We start from the raw sequence: 18,111 nt of genomic DNA, 5'->3' as shown, positions 1-18,111 counted from the left end.
TGTTTAAGGCACTGTGCTCTGTTCGGTTTAATCAGGGTGTGATTTTATGAGGCAGGCCTTATTTTCCTCAGTTGAAGCTCTGAACAATTGATTAACTTGCCTGTATCAGAAAAAGCTTTCTTTTTTAGAATGGAATTCAAGTTGAGCTATATTCTGTTTCTAAAAACCTGTCCTAATTTTATTTTGTGCTAGCCATTTTAGTGTTGATATGGAGGTTGAGTAAGGGGTCACAAGTAAACAACTGTGGAATTAAATTATGTTTGAGATAATTTGACAATTTTCCTCATTATATAGCTCCTCACTTCTGGTTTACTTCCAACAGCATATAAATCGACTTATAGGAAACTTTCTTTTTAAGATTTTTTAAGATTATTTATTTATTTGTCTAAGAAAGAAAGAGAGAGAGCACAAACAGGAGGAAGGAGAAGCAGGCTCCCTGCTGAACCAGAAGCCTGATGTGGGACTGGATCCCAGAGCCCCAGGATGATGACCTGAGCTGAAGACAGACACTTAACCGACTGAGTCACCCAGGGGTCCTAAATTATAGGAGACTTTCTGTATTTGTTCATGTGAATAATGCTATCTGCCATACAAGCAAATTCCAGTATTGCAGTGCCATGAGCATAGAGGTTTTTCTTGTTTATATACAGTTCAATTATTTTTTCTATGAGAAACTGAACTGTGGCTCAGTGACCTGGAGTCTCTCCATTTGGTGGTTTTACCATCTCTTGTGGTATGAACTCTCTCTGTTGAGCTGAAGAATGAGCAGAGGATCACACAGAATGTTTAGTGAGAGAAACCTGAAAATAGCACATGACATACACTCACATTTCATTCACAAGATCATAATCACATGACCTCAATTAACTTCATGAAAGCCGAAAAAATTGAGCCTACTAGCTATGTGCTCAGGAGTGAAAAGGAAATAGCTGGGAAAACAATTAACTGTCCTTTCCATTTCAATGCATTGATAAGCAAATGTCCGGTTTACATTTCCTCCATCCAGAGGACACATTATCCACTTCCACCAGGGACACAGCATAAAATCTAACTAATCACCATAGAAGTTCCACGGCCAGGCTAACAGATAGATTTAATTGTCTCTCCATCTAGTCCAGATATGGCTGCTTATGGTCTAACCACTTATGAAATAAAAAGAAAACTTAACTCATTCTGTAGGCACACTCAGCAAATAATGTTAGACCAAATAAAGACAATTAGAAAAAATTAGAAAAAAAATTAGAAAAAAATTACAAAATTAGAAATTAGAGTTAGAAAATTAGAAAAAAACCCTCCCACTTGTAACAGAAAATTAGACAATTAATTAGAAAAAAATGGGTAAATAGAAAAAAATTAGAAATTAGAAAAAAATTCCCTCCCATTTGTAACAGACAATAATGGAGGACACACTCGACAATTTACAAATCTTGCTGAATTGACATTACAAAGGCCCCCTCAATCCTGGTGATGGAAAATATTTCTCTATGAGACTGGATTTTTTTTTCCTCTAGGCATAATTCGATTCTCTACTGTTTTCCTTGGCCACTTATTCCAGCCACTTGAGTGTTTTTTCTTAACCATTATTCTTAATGCCACTTTCTGAAGTATATCAAACACAAAACTATGTCACACACAAAATTAGCAAAAGTAGTTTATTCATAAACTTGCATCAGAGGAAACCATTTTCAGTGTTTCATTTTAGTAGGAGTTCAAAGGTGTTAGAAAAGAGAGTAAGTTCTTTGAGTAAAATGAAGAAATACTGAGTCAAAGTTAAAGTGGCAGGTGTTTTTTTAAGATACAGGTTTTGGAAGTGTGAGAGATGTCTAATTAGTCTTCAGGTACATTTGTCACTGACCGGCTGGCTGCAAATGGACAAGAGAAGAGTTTGGACAATCTACAAAGAGGGGGAAATCAGAGTGGGGGATAAACCATGAGAGACTGTGGACTCTGAGAAATAAACTGAGGGGTTTGGAGGGGAGGGGATGGTGGGTTAGGTGAGCCTGGTGGAGGGTACTAAGGGTACTAAGGGTACATGCACATATTGCATGGAGCACAGGGTGTGATGCATAAATAATGATTCTTGGAACTCTGAAAAAAATGAAATAAAATTTAAAAAAAATAAAAACGGGAAGCATTTCTCAGTGTTAGAAGTGGAGAGTTTTTGGAGACTGCTAATTTCCTGTAAGAGTCACAATGATCATCAGATTGACACTGGTGATAGTCTTCCCTCGAAATAGAGTTTTTGTAGCTCACTTTTACCTATATAATTTGGAATTTCTGGAGTTGTTTGATGCTCAACAAAGTGATTCTTAAATCAGGCTCAAAGATTTATTTTCAGTGAAATAACCATATTAAGCTACCGCTTAATGGGACTCTGCACGCACGTCAAGGCAAATAGATGAACAGGTGAATATATAAATACAAGAACCGAATGTGAATAGTGTTTGTGAAGAACAGAGGAAAAAGTCCATGGGAAGGGAGTGAATATTTTGTAAAGTTGCTTATGGCAGGCATCTATGGCCTCCCTGAGTAGGTAACATTTTACCAGCAATCTGAAATAAGTATAAAAAGTCCATACATTGGAAATAGGAAATACAAAGACCGTGGGACATGGCAAAAGGGGGGCTGTCCAGTATTGCCAGTAACCAGTGTGAATGAGGTGGGATGAAAGGTAGCTCAACTAAAGCATAAAGTGATAAGTGACATTAACCATTTCAAAACGGTTATTATCAAAGAAAGCCAAATACCCTTATTATTTTTAAAATGATTAAAAAAAAAACAAAATGTGAAGAACTGTTATTCAAACTATTTAAGGTAACAAAAATGTAATTACATCTCCTTTTATTCTAATGTGATTTTTTACTTTTTGGAAACTGCCACATGAATGTGTTTTTCTTTTTCAGTAATGACTGAGGCATTAATCTATTGAGCTGATATCATTATTTAACTCTGGATGGAATGTACCAACAAAGGCACATACCTCATTAAATAAGCTTCATTAAAAACAATTATTATATTTTTTCTGCACTTTAGATGATTGGATCTATTCCTCAAATAAGAAATAAAACAAGATGGGATTGGGAGGGAGACAAACCATAAATGACTCTTAATCTCACAAAACAAACTGGGGGTTGCTGGGGGGAGGTGGGATTGGGAGAGGGGGAGGGGGCTATGGACATTGGGGAGGGGAGGCGAACCATAAGAGACTATGGACTCTGAAAAACAACCTGAGGGTTTTGAAGGGTCAGGGGTGGGAGGTTGGGGGAACAGGTGGTGGGTGATGGGGAGGGCACGTTTTGCATGGAGCACTGGGTGTTGTGCAAAAAGAATGAATACTGTTACGCTGAAAAAAAAAATAAATAAAAAAAAAAGAAATAAATATTAGACAACATTTTTTTTCTAATATCCTAAATGTCCACTACCATGTGAGTTCTGGCATGCAGTAGATCTGATTGGGGTGAAATAATTTCTCTGGATCTAATCACTCATAGACTACACCTAGAAAATATTTTGCCTTTTCAACAACCTTCCTGAATGCATTCTTGACCTCTTTGTTCCTCAAGCTGTAGACCACAGGGTTTAGCATGGGGATGACCATAGTATAGAACACAGATGCGATTTTGTCTGTGTCCATGGAATGATGGGAACTTGGCTGTAAGTACATGACGATGACTGTCCCATAAAATATGGAAACTGTAACAAGGTGAGAAGCACAGGTAGATAAAGCCTTCTGGTATCCCTCACCTGATTGTATCTTCAAAATGGTTATAAATATGAACAGATAGGAAATAAAGATAACAAAAAGTGCAAAAAAGACATTAAAGCTTGAGATAAAAACAAGAATGAGGAGGGGGAGTCAAGATGGCGGGGAAGTAGGAGGAGGCACCATTTCAACCTGTACCCTAAAGTGAGCTGATTACCTACCAAAGAACTCCGACCACCCATGAAATCAGCCTGAGATCAGAATTATACATGTCTGGATCTCTACAGGAGCAGAAGATGCCAGTGGCAGGTAAAGCAGACTGGGAACGTCCGACTGATATCCGAAGATAAACAAAAGGGGGAGGGAGCCACCAGAGGTGACCGATCTGAAAGTAACACCCCAACACGAGAGTGCTCTGTGTCTGGGGACCAGCATTAACTTGGAGTCTGGTTGAAAGCACTCAAAAAACAAACAGCAAAGGATCGCGGGGGGGTAATAGTGGGAACCTGGGCAGTTAGGGTCAGGGACCTAAGTCCCCGGACCCAGGACAGCCTCCCCTGGCGCGGAGCCAGAGAGAGTGCGGCGGAGAAATCAGGTCTCCGTCCCTGAGCTGCCAGTGCACCTGAACGCCAGCGTGCCCGAGAACGAGTGGGGTCTGGCTCCCGTGAGGGGCTGGGAGCCTGGCCAGATGGCAATCCTGAAACGCGCGCATCCCACACCCTCCCTTGGGAAAGGTGCTCATAGGCGCTAGCCTGGAGCTCTGGCAGCCAGAAAAACCAGACATTCCCAGCCCGGGACAGCGGGAAAATCTCAGTGTGCGATCTCTGCTCCGAACCTCTCTGGCGGTCTGGAGCTGCCCAGACAGCCACCGCTGCCCTGGTTTTGGGTACAACGAGGAGTTCCTGCATCCCCAGGGACAGTGACTCAGAACCGACTCTGCCAGCAGCTTTTGCAAAACAGTCTGAGGCTTCCCTCTGAGAGGGAGGTCAGGGTGCTGTTTGCTCTCCTCTAAACCTCCAAAAACCATCAAAAGCTGTCAAGGCGAGAGAAAGCAGATGAAAGAACATAAAAACCCCCAGAGAACAAAAGGCTGAAAAAAACAGTTTCCTGAAAAAGAAAAAAGAGCTCACCCCCGTGAGGGGAGCGGGAGGACCTAACTCAGGGAACATCATTGTCTGAAAACCCACGTGGCAGGCCCCTCCCCCAGAAAACCAACCAGGAAGGAAGAAAAAAAAAAAAAGACTACAAGAGAACAATCACCACTACTTCATAAATACAACTTTTATTTTTAACTCTTTACCAATATTCTGGTTCTTTTTTTTTTAATACATACAGATAATTTTTAACCTATTTACCATCACACTGAGATGTCCAGTACATCAAATTCTTTAATAACCTTCTAACCTGAACTTTTTGATACATACACCCGTGTTTTTCTTTTGTTTTTCTATTTTTTTAATTCTTTTTTAATTTTAACTTAGTTTAGTCTAGTTTATTCTTTTTTAATTTTTATTTTCTACTATACATATAGAGTTAAACTTCAAGGTAATCCCCTTTCCCCAATCAATGCTACCCCTATAGGCAAACCAGTTTCTAATCCCCCTGTAACTTAGGAAAGTTGAGTCCCTTAACAAAAACATCAAGATACCTTCAGGAAGAATCAAAATAACCTTCCTCACCCACACTGAGAATCTATAACCATTCTCCCAATTTATCCTTCTGTCAGTGTTTCTGTGAATTTGTGTTTGTCCTGATAATATATAAACCATATACTTGGGGTTCTTTCTGATGAGGTTCTTCCCTTTTTTTTTTGCTTATATATACATATTTTTTTCTCTTGTCATATACTTTTATCACTCTTTTTGTCTGTCTGTTTTTGTTTGTATACTCCACAAATCTTACCTTGTGGCCCATTTGGGCTGAGCCTTCTCTTTTATCTTCCCTTTTTTTTCCTATCTCTCTCTCTCTTTTTTTTTCCTTTTTGCTTTCCCCCTTTTTTTTCTTTCTTCTTCTCTATTTCTTTTTCTTTTCTTTTTTCTCTCATTTGGGTGGGGAATCCTGGTTGCACAGACTGCACATTGACTGCACCACAATCGATAAGTCCAGCTGCATCTGTTTAGTCATCTCTTACCAAAATGACTAGGAGGAGGAATACCCAACAGAAGAAAAATACAGAGGATGGGCCTTCTGCAACAGAGCTAATGGCTATCGACATAGACAATATGTCAGAAAAGGAATTCAGACTAACAATTATCCAGGCAATAGCTAGGTTGGAGAAAGCCATGGATGACCAAACAGAATTGATTAGGGCAGAACTGAAAGCCACCAGGGATGATGTTCACAATGTTAGGGCAGAACTGAAAGCCACCAGGGATGATGTTCAAAATGCTCTCAATGAGTTCCAATCCAATCTAAATTCTCTAAAAGCTACGGTAACTGAGACAGAAGATAGAATTAGTGATCTGGAGGACAAACAGATAGAGAGAAAGGATCAGGAGGAAGCCTGGAACAAACAGCTCAGAAGCCACGAAAACAGAATCAGGGAAATAAACGATGCCATGAAACGTTCCAACGTCAGAATTATTGGAATCCCTGAAGGGGAAGAAAAAGAAAGAAGTCTAGAAGATATAGTGGAAGAAGTTGTCTATGAAAATTTTCCCAATCTCACGAATGGAAACAACGTTCATGTACTAGAGGCAGAAAGATTTCCTCCCAAGATTTTAGATTCCCGAAAGTCCTCACGGCACCTTATCGTTAGAATGGGGAATTTTGTTTCAAGAGAGACCCTCTTAAAAGCAGCTAGGACAAAGAAGCTTCTTACATACAGAGGAAAGCCCATTAGAATAACGTCAGATCTTTCCACAGAGACCTGGAAAGCCAGGAAGGGCTGGCAAAATATATTCAGAGTACTAAATGAGAAGAACATGCAACCAAGAATACTCTATCCAGCAAGACTGACATTTAAAATGGATGGAGAGATAAAGAGTTTCCAAGACCGGCAAGGCTTAAAAGACTATGCAACCACTAAGCCGACACTGCAGGAAATATTAAGGGGGGTCCTATAAGAGAGGAAAAATCCTAAGAATATCATTGAACAGAAATATAGAAACAATCTACAGACAGAAAGACTTCAAAGGCAACATGATGTCAATAAAAACCTATCTCTCAATAATCACTCTCAATGTGAATGGCCTAAATGCGCCCATAAAACGACACAGGGTTGCAGATTGGATAAAACGACAAGACCCATCCATATGTTGTCTAGATAGACCCATTTTGAACCTAAGGATACACCCAGACTGAAAGTGAAGGGATGGAGAAGCATCTTTCATGCCAATGGGCCTCAAAAGAAGGCCGGAGTAGCGATTCTCATATCAGATAAATTAGATTTTAAACTAAAGACTGTAGTCAGAGATACAGAAGGACACTACATAATTCTTAAAGGGACTATCCGCCAAGACGATCTAACAATTGTGAATATCTATGCCCCCAATATGGGAGCACCCAATTACATAAGAAAACTATTAATCAAGATAAAGAGTCATATTGATACGAATACAATAATAGTAGGAGATCTTAATACGCCTCTCTCAGAAATAGACAGATCATCAAAGCAGAAAATTAATAAAGAAATAAGAGCATTGAATGAAACATTGGACCAGATGGAGCTCATCGACGTATACAGAACATTCCACCCTAAAACAACAGAATATTCATTCTTCTCAAGTGCACATGGAACCTTCTCCAGAATAGACCACATACTGGGTCACAAAGCAGGACTCAACTGATACCAAAAGACTGACATTATTCCCTGCATATTCTCCGATCACAATGCTTTGAAACTGGAGCTCAATCACAAGGAAAAGTTCAGAAGGAACTCAAACACCTGGAAACTAAAGACACCTTGCTTAAGAATGCTTGGATCAACCAGGAGATCAAAGAAGAACTTAAACAATTCATGGAAACCAATGAGAATGAAGACACCTCGGTCCAAAACCTATAGGATACAGCAAAGGCGGTTCTAAGGGGGAAATACATAGCCATCCAAGCCTCCCTCAAAAACGTTGAAAAATCCAGAATACACCAGCTGTCTCTACACCTTAAAGAACTGGAGAATCAACAACAAATCAAACCAACTCCACATGCAAGAAGGGAAATTATCAAGATTAGAGCAGAGATCAATGAGGTAGAAACGAGAGATACAGTAGAACGTATCAATGAAACTAGAAGCTGGTTTTTGGAAAGAATCAATAAGATCGATAAACCATTGGCCACACTAATCCAAAAGAAAAGAGAGAAAGCCCAAATTAATAAAATGATGAATGAAAAGGGAGAGATCACAACTAACACCAAGGAAATAGAAACAATCATCAGAAATTATTACCAACAGTTATATGCCAGTAAGCTAAGCAACCTAGATGAAATGGATGCATTCCTGGAAAGCTACAAACTCCCAAAATTGAACCAGGAAGAAATTGACAACCTGAATAGACCGATATCTAGGAATGAGATTGAAGCAGTGATCAAACACCTCCCAAAAAACAAGAGCCCAGGACCTGACGGATTCCCTGGGGAATTCTACCAAACTTTCAAAGAAGAAATCACACCAATTCTCCTGAAGCTGTTCCAAAAAATTGAAGCAGAAGGAAAACTTCCAGACTCTTTTTATGAAGCCAGCGTTACCCTGATCCCCAAACCAGGCAAAGACCCTACCAAAAAGGAGAATTTCAGACCAATATCACTGATGAATATGGATGCAAAGATTCTCAACAAGATCCTAGCAAACAGGATCCAGCAGCACATTAAAAAGATTATCCACCATGACCAGGTGTGATTCATCCCTGGGTTGCAAGGTTGGTTCAACATTCGCAAATCAATCAGTGTGATAGAACACATCAATAAGAGAAGAGAGAAGAACCACATGGTCCTCTCAATTGATGCAGAAAAAGCATTTGACAAAATCCAGCATCCGTTCCTGATGAAAACGCTTCAAAGTATAGGGATAGAGGGAACATTCCTGAACTTCATAAAATCTATCTATGAAAGACCCACAGCAAATATCATCTTCAATGGGAAAAAGCTTGCAGCCTTCCCGTTGAGATCAGGAACACGACAAGGATGCCCACTCTCACCACTCTTGTTCAACATAGTATTAGAATTTCTAGCAACAGCAATCAGACAACAAAGAGAAATAAAAGGTATCCAAATTGGCAAGGAAGAAGTCAAACTCTCTCTCTTCGCAGATGACATGATTCTTTATATGGAAAACCCCAAAGACTCCACCCCCAAACTACTAGAACTCATACAGCAATTCAGTAACGTGGCAGGATACAAAGTCAATGTACAGAAATCAGTAGCTTTCTTATACACCAACAATGAAAATACAGAAAGGGAAATTAGAGAATCGATTCCATTTACTATAGCACCAAGAACCATAAGATACCTGGGCATAAACCTAACCAAAGAAGTAAAGGACCTGTACTCGAGGAACTACAGAACACTCATGAAAGAAATTGAAGAAGACACAAAAAGATGGAAGACTGTTCCATGCTCTTGGATTGGAAGAATAAACATTGTTAAAATGTCTATACTGCCTAGAGCAATCTATACTTTTAATGCCATTCCGATCAAAATTCCACCGATATTTTTCAAAGAGCTGGAGCAAATAATCCTAAAATTTGTATGGAGCCAGAAGAGACCCCGAATTGCCAAGGAAATGTTGAAAAACAAAAACAAAACTGGCGGCATCACGTTACCCGATTTCAAGCTTTACTACAAAGCTGTGATCACCAAGACAGCGTGGTACTGGCATAAAAACAGACACATAGACCAGTGGAACAGAGTGGAGAGCCCAGATATGGACCCTCAACTCTATGGTCAAATAATCTTCGACAAAACAGGAAAAAATATTCAATGGAAAAAAGACAGTCTCTTCAATAAATGGTGCTGGGAAAACTGGACAGCGATATGTAGAAGAATGAAACTCGACCATTCTCTTACACCGTACACAAAGATAAACTCGAAATGGATAAAAGACCTCAACGTGAGACAGGAATCTATCAGAATCCTAGAGGAGAACATAGGCAGTAACCTCTTCGATATCAGCCACAGCAACTTCTTTCAAGATATGTCTCCAAAGGCCAAGGAAACAAAAGCAAAAATGAACTTTTGGGACTTCATCAAGATCAAAAGCTTCTGCACAGCAAAGGAAACAGTCAACAAAACAAAGAGGCAACCCACGGAATGGGAGAAGATATTTGCAAATGACAGTACAGACAAAAGGTTGATATCCAGGATCTATAAAGAACTTCTCAAACTCAACACACACAAAACAGATAATCATATCAAAAAATGGGCAGAAGATATGAACAGACACTTCTCCAATGAAGACATACAAATGGCTATCAGACACATGAAAAAATGTTCATCATCACTAGCCATCAGGGAGATTCAAATTAAAACCACATTGAGATACCACCTAACACCAGTTAGAATGGCCAAAATTAGCAAGACAGGAAACAACGTGTGTTGGAGAGGATGTGGAGAAAGGGGAACCCTCTTCCACTGTTGGTGGGAATGCAAGTTAGTGCAGCCACTTTGGAGAACAGTGTGGAGATTCCTGAAGAAATTAAGAATAGAGCTTCCCTATGACCCTGCAATTGCACTGCTGGGTATTTACCCCAAAGATACAGATGTAGTGAAAAGAAGGGCCATCTGTACCCCAATGTTTATTGCAGCAATGGCCACGGTCACCAAACTGTGGAAAGAACCAAGATGCCCTTCAACAGATGAATGGATAAGGAAGATGTGGTGCATATACACAATGGAGTATTATGCCTCCATCAGAAAGGACGAATACCCAACTTTTGTAGCAACATGGACGGGAATGGAAGAAATTATGCTGAGCGAAATAAGTCAAGCAGAGAAAGTCAAGTATCATATGGTCTCACTTATTTGTGGAGCATAACAAATAACATGGAGGACATGGGGAGATGGAGAGGAGAGGGAGTTGAGGGAAACTGGAAGGGGAGATGAACCATGAGAGACTATGGACTCTGAAAAACAACCAGAGGGTTATGAAGGGGCGGCAGGGGTGTGTGGGGGGGGGTGGGAGGTTGAGGAACCAGGTGGTGGGTAATAGGGAGGGCACGTACTGCATGGAGCACTGGGTGTGATGCCAAAACAATGAGCACTGTTATGCTGTAAATAAACAAATAAAAATAAATATTAAAAAAAGAAAAAAAAAACAAGAATGAGCTCACTGATGTGTTTATCAGAGCAAGACAGTGCCATGACTGCTGGAATATCACAGAAAAAGTGATGAACCACATTGGACATACAGAAGGAGAGGCTGAAGGTATCTCCAACATTTACAGAGGCATTTAAGACACCACAGGCATAAGAACTTATGGTAAGATGTGCACATACACATGGTGGTGGTATAATGGAGGGGTTTACACACTGCTGTGTAGCGGTCATAGGCCATTGAGGCTAAGAGGTAATTTTCCACAGTGGCAAAGACTGCAAAAAAGAACATCTGGGAAGCACATGCATTGTAGGAGATGATCTTGTCCCCTGTAAGGAGCCCAGCCATGACCTTGGGAGTAACTGTTGAGGAGTAACATAAGTCTACCAGAGACAGATTACTGAGGAAGAAGTACATAGGAGTGTGGAGACGAGAATCCAGCAAGATCAGCATGATCATCCCCAGGTTCCCAACCAGCGTGATGAGGTAAATGAGGGTGAACATTATAAAGAGAGGACCCCGCAGCTCTGGGGCATTGGTTAGTCCCAGCAGGATGAAATCGGTCACCTCTGTGTTATTCTTCATGGATGTGATTTGAGAATAACAAGATGTCCTATGGCAACAGAAGAGAACAGAATGATCAATAAAGAAAAATTTCACAGAAATTGAAATGCATAGCATTATTTTATTATCACCATAATTTATTTTTTAACATTCTCCATTACTAACCATGCTATGGGAATGTCAATTCAATTTAGTGATAACTTATCCATACAAGAATAAACTTTTGTACAGGAAGGTTAATCATAGAAGTTTCATCACAGATTGTCTTTCCAGCTTCTTATTTTTATATATGAGTAAATTGAGTCAGAAGAAGGGAGGTAAGCTCACATGACTGGAAGGGACTGAACTCCCAAATCAGGGAGTCCAAAATAACTTCCACATCCATATCCTTACATGTATTTATTCAATCCTTTCATTATCCCCATCATATTGATTAGTTATTATGCCCATATACCTAATAAGTAAATTGGCAACTAAGAGATTGAGTATTCAATTTACATGGTTTTTGATAGAACCATGCTTTAGACACATTCAGAATGGTTCCCAAACTAAATAACATCAATGAATTTGAATTGATTTTAATCTTACTCAATTTACACTTAATCATGGTATCCATTCTTCCAAGCTTAATGCAGTAGAGCAATCCACAAATATATGCATATACATGCAGTGAGATAAATGCAACATTAGAGAAAAATAGAGTCAATAAAAGCAAAAAGAAAAAGATACAGAATTGGATATAAATATTGTGCTCTGGGGTGAAGTGCATGTGCATCCTCACAGAAGAAACCCCATTTACAACCTGGGAGACACTGATCCTAAGCTAAGTTTCCCAAGCCTCATTTTATCCATCAGTGAAGTGAGGGTGATAAGGGAACCTACCTGCATGTTCCTGTGAGTGTTCAGTGAGGTAATCATGACAAACAGCTCCCATAATGTGGGTATTCAGTACCATCCTGATGAGTTCTATGGTGGAATAATGGTGTCTGTTGGTGTAGGAAGTTTGGTGGTGACATGCATGGCTTCAAGGTGTGAGTGCTTTTTGATGTCTGGTAGCTTTGCTCTAACTTGTATTTTTCCTCTTTCTTTCTTTTTTTTAAAAAAAGATTTTATTTATTTATTTGACAGAGAGATACACAGTGAGAGAGGGAACAGAAGCAGGGGGAGTGGAAGAGGGAGAAGCAGGCTTCCCGCTGAGCAGGGAGCCCAGTATGGGGCTCAATCCCAGGACCCTGGGATCATGACCTGAGCCAAAGGCAGATGCTTAATGACTGAGCCACCCAAGTGCACCTGACTTGTATTTTCTCACGTACTGTGTCCACCTAGATCTTTTGTTTCCTCCAGTATTTCTCATTATGCCCTACCTCTCCTGTGTTAGTGGTTTGTTAACCATTCTGTGTAAGAACACTCACACTGATCTCTTTTGCTTAATTTCTGCCTTTTGATTCACATTTTAGCAGGAGTTGAAAGATTCCTATTTTAGTTTAGACTCATTCTCACTGTTATTATTGTCAACACTTACCAGTTCATAACTATTGAAAGTTGAAAATCCACATCTGTGGATTTGACTCTAGCTCTGCAGATTGTTCTCAAAGAAAGCACAATGTTTAAAATTTTTTATTTATATTTGAAGTCTTTGGAGGTGCATCCAAACAGTACCAACAAACAGTAGGTAACTACTGTTTGCTACCACTTCCTCCTGGCCCCTCCACATACACGTCTGGAATTTATAGTATTTTTGGTTGTGAACCACCACTCAGTAATATTATAAGCTATAATTTCTTGTTTAGCATTTGCTATGTTTTATGACAACTGGAACGTTCTTTTTGGGTCCCCATGGATAACTCAGTATAAAATTTCTATCTCAAAATCCTTAACTCACTCATGTGCACAATACTTTTTACCATGTAAGAGAATATAATCACAGATTCCAGGATTAGGATGTGGGCATACCAGGAAGCATTATTCTGACTGCCACAAGCAATATACACATTTAATGCAATCCCTATCAAAATACCATCCATTTTTTTCAAAGAAATGGAACAAACAATCCTAAAATTTATATGGAACCAGAAAAGACCTCGAATAGCCAAAGGAATATTGAAAAACAAAGCCAAAGTTGGTGGCATCACAATTCCAGACTTCAAGCTCTATTACAAAGCTGTCATCATCAAGACAGCATGGTACTGGCACAAAAACAGACACATAGATCAATGGAAGAGAATAGAGAGCCCAGAAATAGACCCTCAACTCTATGGTCAACTCATCTTCGACAAAGCAGGAAAGAATGTCCAATGGAAAAAAGAGAGCCTCTCCAATAAATGGTTCTGGGAAAATTGGACAGCCACATGCAGAAAAATGAAATTGGACCACTTCCTTACACCACACCGAAAATAGACTCCAAATGGATGAAGGACCTCAATGTGAGAAAGGAATCCATCAAAATCCTTGAGGAGAATGCAGGCAGCAACCTCTTCGACCTCAGCCACAGCAACATCTTCCTAGGAACATCAGCAAAGGCAAGGGAAGCAAGGGCAAAAATGAACTATTGGGATTCCATCAAGATCAAAAGCTTTTGCACAGCAAAGGAAACAGTTAACAAAACCAAAAGACAACTGACAGAATGGGAGATGATATTTGCACACGACATATCAGATAAAGGGCTAGTATCCAAAATTTATAAGGAACTTAGCAAACTCAACACCCAAAGAACAAACAATCCAATCAAGAAATGGGCAGAGGACATGAACAGACATTTCTGCAAAGAAGATATCCAGATGGCCAACAGACACATGAAAAAGTGCTCCACATCACTTGGCATCAGGGAAATACAAATCAAAACCACAATGAGATATCACCTCACACCAGTCAGAATACCACAATGGGTATGAAAAGAATCTATAATAGGTAAATTATCTAGAGAGTTAGAAATTGTTGAAGCTGAGACACCTTCACAGATATTGTGGCCAACTTCCTGATTGTATGTAATAATCAACAGAAGAGCAGAAAGAGGTATTAACTTCTCCATGGTCACATATCTGGAATGAATCTATTCCCAAATCAGGTTTCTGGGGATTAATAACAACTGTACTACAGTGCTTATGTGATAGTTTATCTCCTAGATAGACAAAAATCAGAAAATTCAGATAACCAGGCAGGCAAGTGGACACCAAAGACAAGAAGATGGAAGATGGCAGGATGAGGAATGGATGGATAGATGGACAGAAATAACAGAAGAGCAAGGGGTATAAATTTTGTATGCACACACACTAACAAACACACATACATATAACCTAATGTACAGTTAAGAATATGGACATTGGGGAGGGGAGGCGAACCATAAGAGACTATGGACTCTGAAAAACAACCTGAGGGTTTTGAAGGGTCAGGGGTGGGAGGTTGGGGGAACAGGTGGTGGGTGATGGGGAGGGCACGTTTTGCATGGAGCACTGGGTGTTGTGCAAAAAGAATGAATACTGTTACGCTGAAAAAAAAATAAATAAAAAGGGAAAAAAAATTTTTAGAGCAAACAAAAAAAAAAAAAAAGAAAATGAAGGATTTGGGATGCCTGGGTGGCTCAGTTGGTTAAGCTGCTGCCTTCAGCTCAGCTCAGATCCCAGGGTCCTGGAATCAAGTCCTGCATCGGGTACCTTCCTCAGTGGGGAGCCTGCTTCTCTCTCTGCCTCTGCCTGCCACTCTGCCTGCTTGTGTGCTCTGTCTCTCTCTCTTTCTCTCTGAAAAATAAATAAACAAAAAATCTTAAAAAGAAAATGAAGGATTCAAGAAATCATGTGTCTTCTTAAAATTCTACACCTAGTATGAAATATTTAAGATACAAAACTATATCTCACTGATTTTAATGCCTTGTGGCTTTAATCATTGCATTGTCAGATTTTTTAGATACTCAAATAATAAAAGGGCAGGTTGTGTGGAAATGGTATTAAAATTGGAGTAAGGATCTCGGTACTTCATGATGATCCTTCTAGAATCTAAAGAGTGTCATTTCACACTGTTTGGTTAGTTATCCTTCAATAACATGTCAACACAATGTAAACAGGAGAGATTTGCCACCTATTCAATCGAGTACAATCCATCATAGTTGCTGAGTAAGCCCCAGTTGATGGTTTTTCTTTTTTTCTAATGCAAGTATCCGATTTATGCTTTGGTGTCTAGACATCCACTCAGAAAGGCAACCACTTCAAAGATTTCTACCTAGAATAAGCACATTGCCAGCCACCAGAAAAAAAGCCAGCTCCCCACCCCCCTAGAGTCCTTGGTTTTAGAGACCTTGGTTGGTTTAGATAACCTACCATCTGTGCCACTTACTTTTATCTTCCTATGCTTTAGATTCTCTCTTTTATGTTTTAAATTCATCACTAAAGAGAGAACCCAGGATACCCTAGGCTCCCATCCTTCACACCAATAAAAGCAGAACCCAGGCCTGCTCTCTTTCTCTATCCATGATCTTCCTATGTGGCCTCAGGTGTACCATGTGTTTTCCAGGACCTGTGAGTAATAACCTTGTCTGTTTCAGAGTTACTTGGTGGTTATTGCTGAGCATGTCTTGCAATCATTTTAAGAACCACAAGGGTCTATCCAGCCACAATATTGGTTATCAGTAGCCTTAGACCAGCACAAAACAATACATTTATACTATCCTCTTAAGAAAAGCAGCATGAAATTTCATAAATTCTACACTACTCTCTGTTGATTAAAATGTTTTTACATTTGAATCCTGTACGTAAGACTGTGTTTCAGAAAGTGTCCAAAAAACTAGATATGAGCTCAAAAACTCATAGAAGAGGCAGCCTCCCCAGTGCTTCTGCATCCATTACATTTTCACTAAGTGTATATATCAAATATAGAAGCTTACCTTGTTCTTGAAAAGAAGGAAAAGACAATCCTGAATGGTGAGTCTGAAATCAGAAATTCAGACCTACGAGAATGTATAAACAATTTGGGAGCATATCTCAGATATTGGTCAAAATGTTCCAAGGTTCCTGAGACATGGAAAGATGAAGAAGGATCATGAACATGGAGCTGGGAAGCCAAGTTTCAAGTCTTGCAATTATCTTGTATTTTTCTTCGTGTTAGGAGAGTCATTTACCTTACACTGAGCTCAATTTCCTTGTTAATGGCATAGAAAAAATAAAATTAATTCTCCCCTGATTTCACAAAATGTTATCTGTGAATGCATGTGGGTCTATGAAGATCTTTAGTAAAGGTTATCCTTTCAACATAGATTAATCTAATTATTATCTTAGGGTTTTTCCCCCCAGCTCTGGTTGCAGAGTCACTGCCAACTCTCCATTTGAGGAAAGACTGGTGTGTGTACTAAAAAGTGTTAGCATTCATTTGGAAAAATGGTGACTGAATGGGTATACTCAGGTTCTGGTCCCTTTAAAATATTTTCAGGTGGAGTCATGATATGATTCCAGAGCCTGATGAATGAGAACCAGGATAAAATATGTAGGCATAAAATTCCTAGGGGATGTGAACCCAGTGATGGGTATTAAGGAGGGTATGTATTGCAGAATCAAGGAATGAATCATGGAAGACTACATCAAAAACTAATGATGTACTGTATGGTGACTAACGTAATAAAAAATTTTAAAAAATATTCCTAGGGGACAGGCCCCTATGAGGGCAATCACTTCTATGTAGGGAAGAAGCAATTAAACTGGATATAGTTATATAGTTTGTTGCATTGGGTAGCACACAGATGCATTTGTGAAAATATTTTTCCTTCCCAGGGTGTGTGAGTGGCTCATTTGGTTTAGCATCTGCCTTCTGCTTAGGTCATGATCCCAGGGTCCTGGGATTGGGTCCTTCACTGGGATCCTTGCTCAGTTGGGAGACTGCTTCTCCCTCTGCCTGCCCTTATGACCCACCCCACCCCCAGCTTGTGCATTGTCTCTCTCTGTCTGAGATAAATAAATTAATAAAATCTTAAAAACATTTTTCCCTTTCCTCAATTTTATTAAGTTGTCATTCAGTACATAAATATTGGGTATAATATTTTTTCATTTTTTATATTATTGACATTTATAATATATTCTAAAAACATTTGGTTTTGGTTTACTATCTGTTTTATTTATTTCACTTTCCCCCTTTCCATTATTTTCCTTGTTATAATTAAATTGTAAACTACTGGATTTTTAGAGATCAATAAATGAAATCTCTGTTTTTCTTTCTTGTGTTTACAACAAACCAACAATATGACACATTGGCCAAAAATATGGAGAGTAAATTCAGCCTTAATACTAAGAAGTCTGTTCAGAAATTCAATTCAGGTCTGTAGACAGATGGGCTAGTTTACTACCCTGAATTACTCTGTCACAACAGATGCACTTAATACTCTATCCACATCCCCCAGGCATTCACGTGGCTCTAAAAGTGAGAGTTGGGGACTCAAGAAAACATGTAAAGGTGGTCAAAGGTACAAGTTATATGATAAATAAGTTCTGAAGATGTGATGTACATCATGATAACTATAATTAACAATACTGGTATATATATATATATATATATGAAGGTTTCTAAGACATTAGATCGTAAAAGCTCTCATAATAAGATTAAAAAAAAAAACTTGTAACTA

General features: G+C 39.2%; 1 pseudogene; it reads right to left on the bottom strand.

The window, feature by feature from the left end:
- Positions 1-3,481: 3,481 nt before the first annotated feature.
- On the bottom strand, positions 3,482-11,537 carry LOC123949123 (annotated as a pseudogene).
- Positions 11,538-18,111: the final 6,574 nt, after the last annotated feature.

The sequence above is a fragment of the Meles meles genome, chromosome 8, assembly GCF_922984935.1.
Source record: "Meles meles chromosome 8, mMelMel3.1 paternal haplotype, whole genome shotgun sequence".
Classification (NCBI taxonomy): Eukaryota; Metazoa; Chordata; class Mammalia; order Carnivora; family Mustelidae; genus Meles; species Meles meles.
Note: the sequence above shows the minus strand (reverse complement) of the source record. Positions and strands in the feature narration are given on the sequence as shown.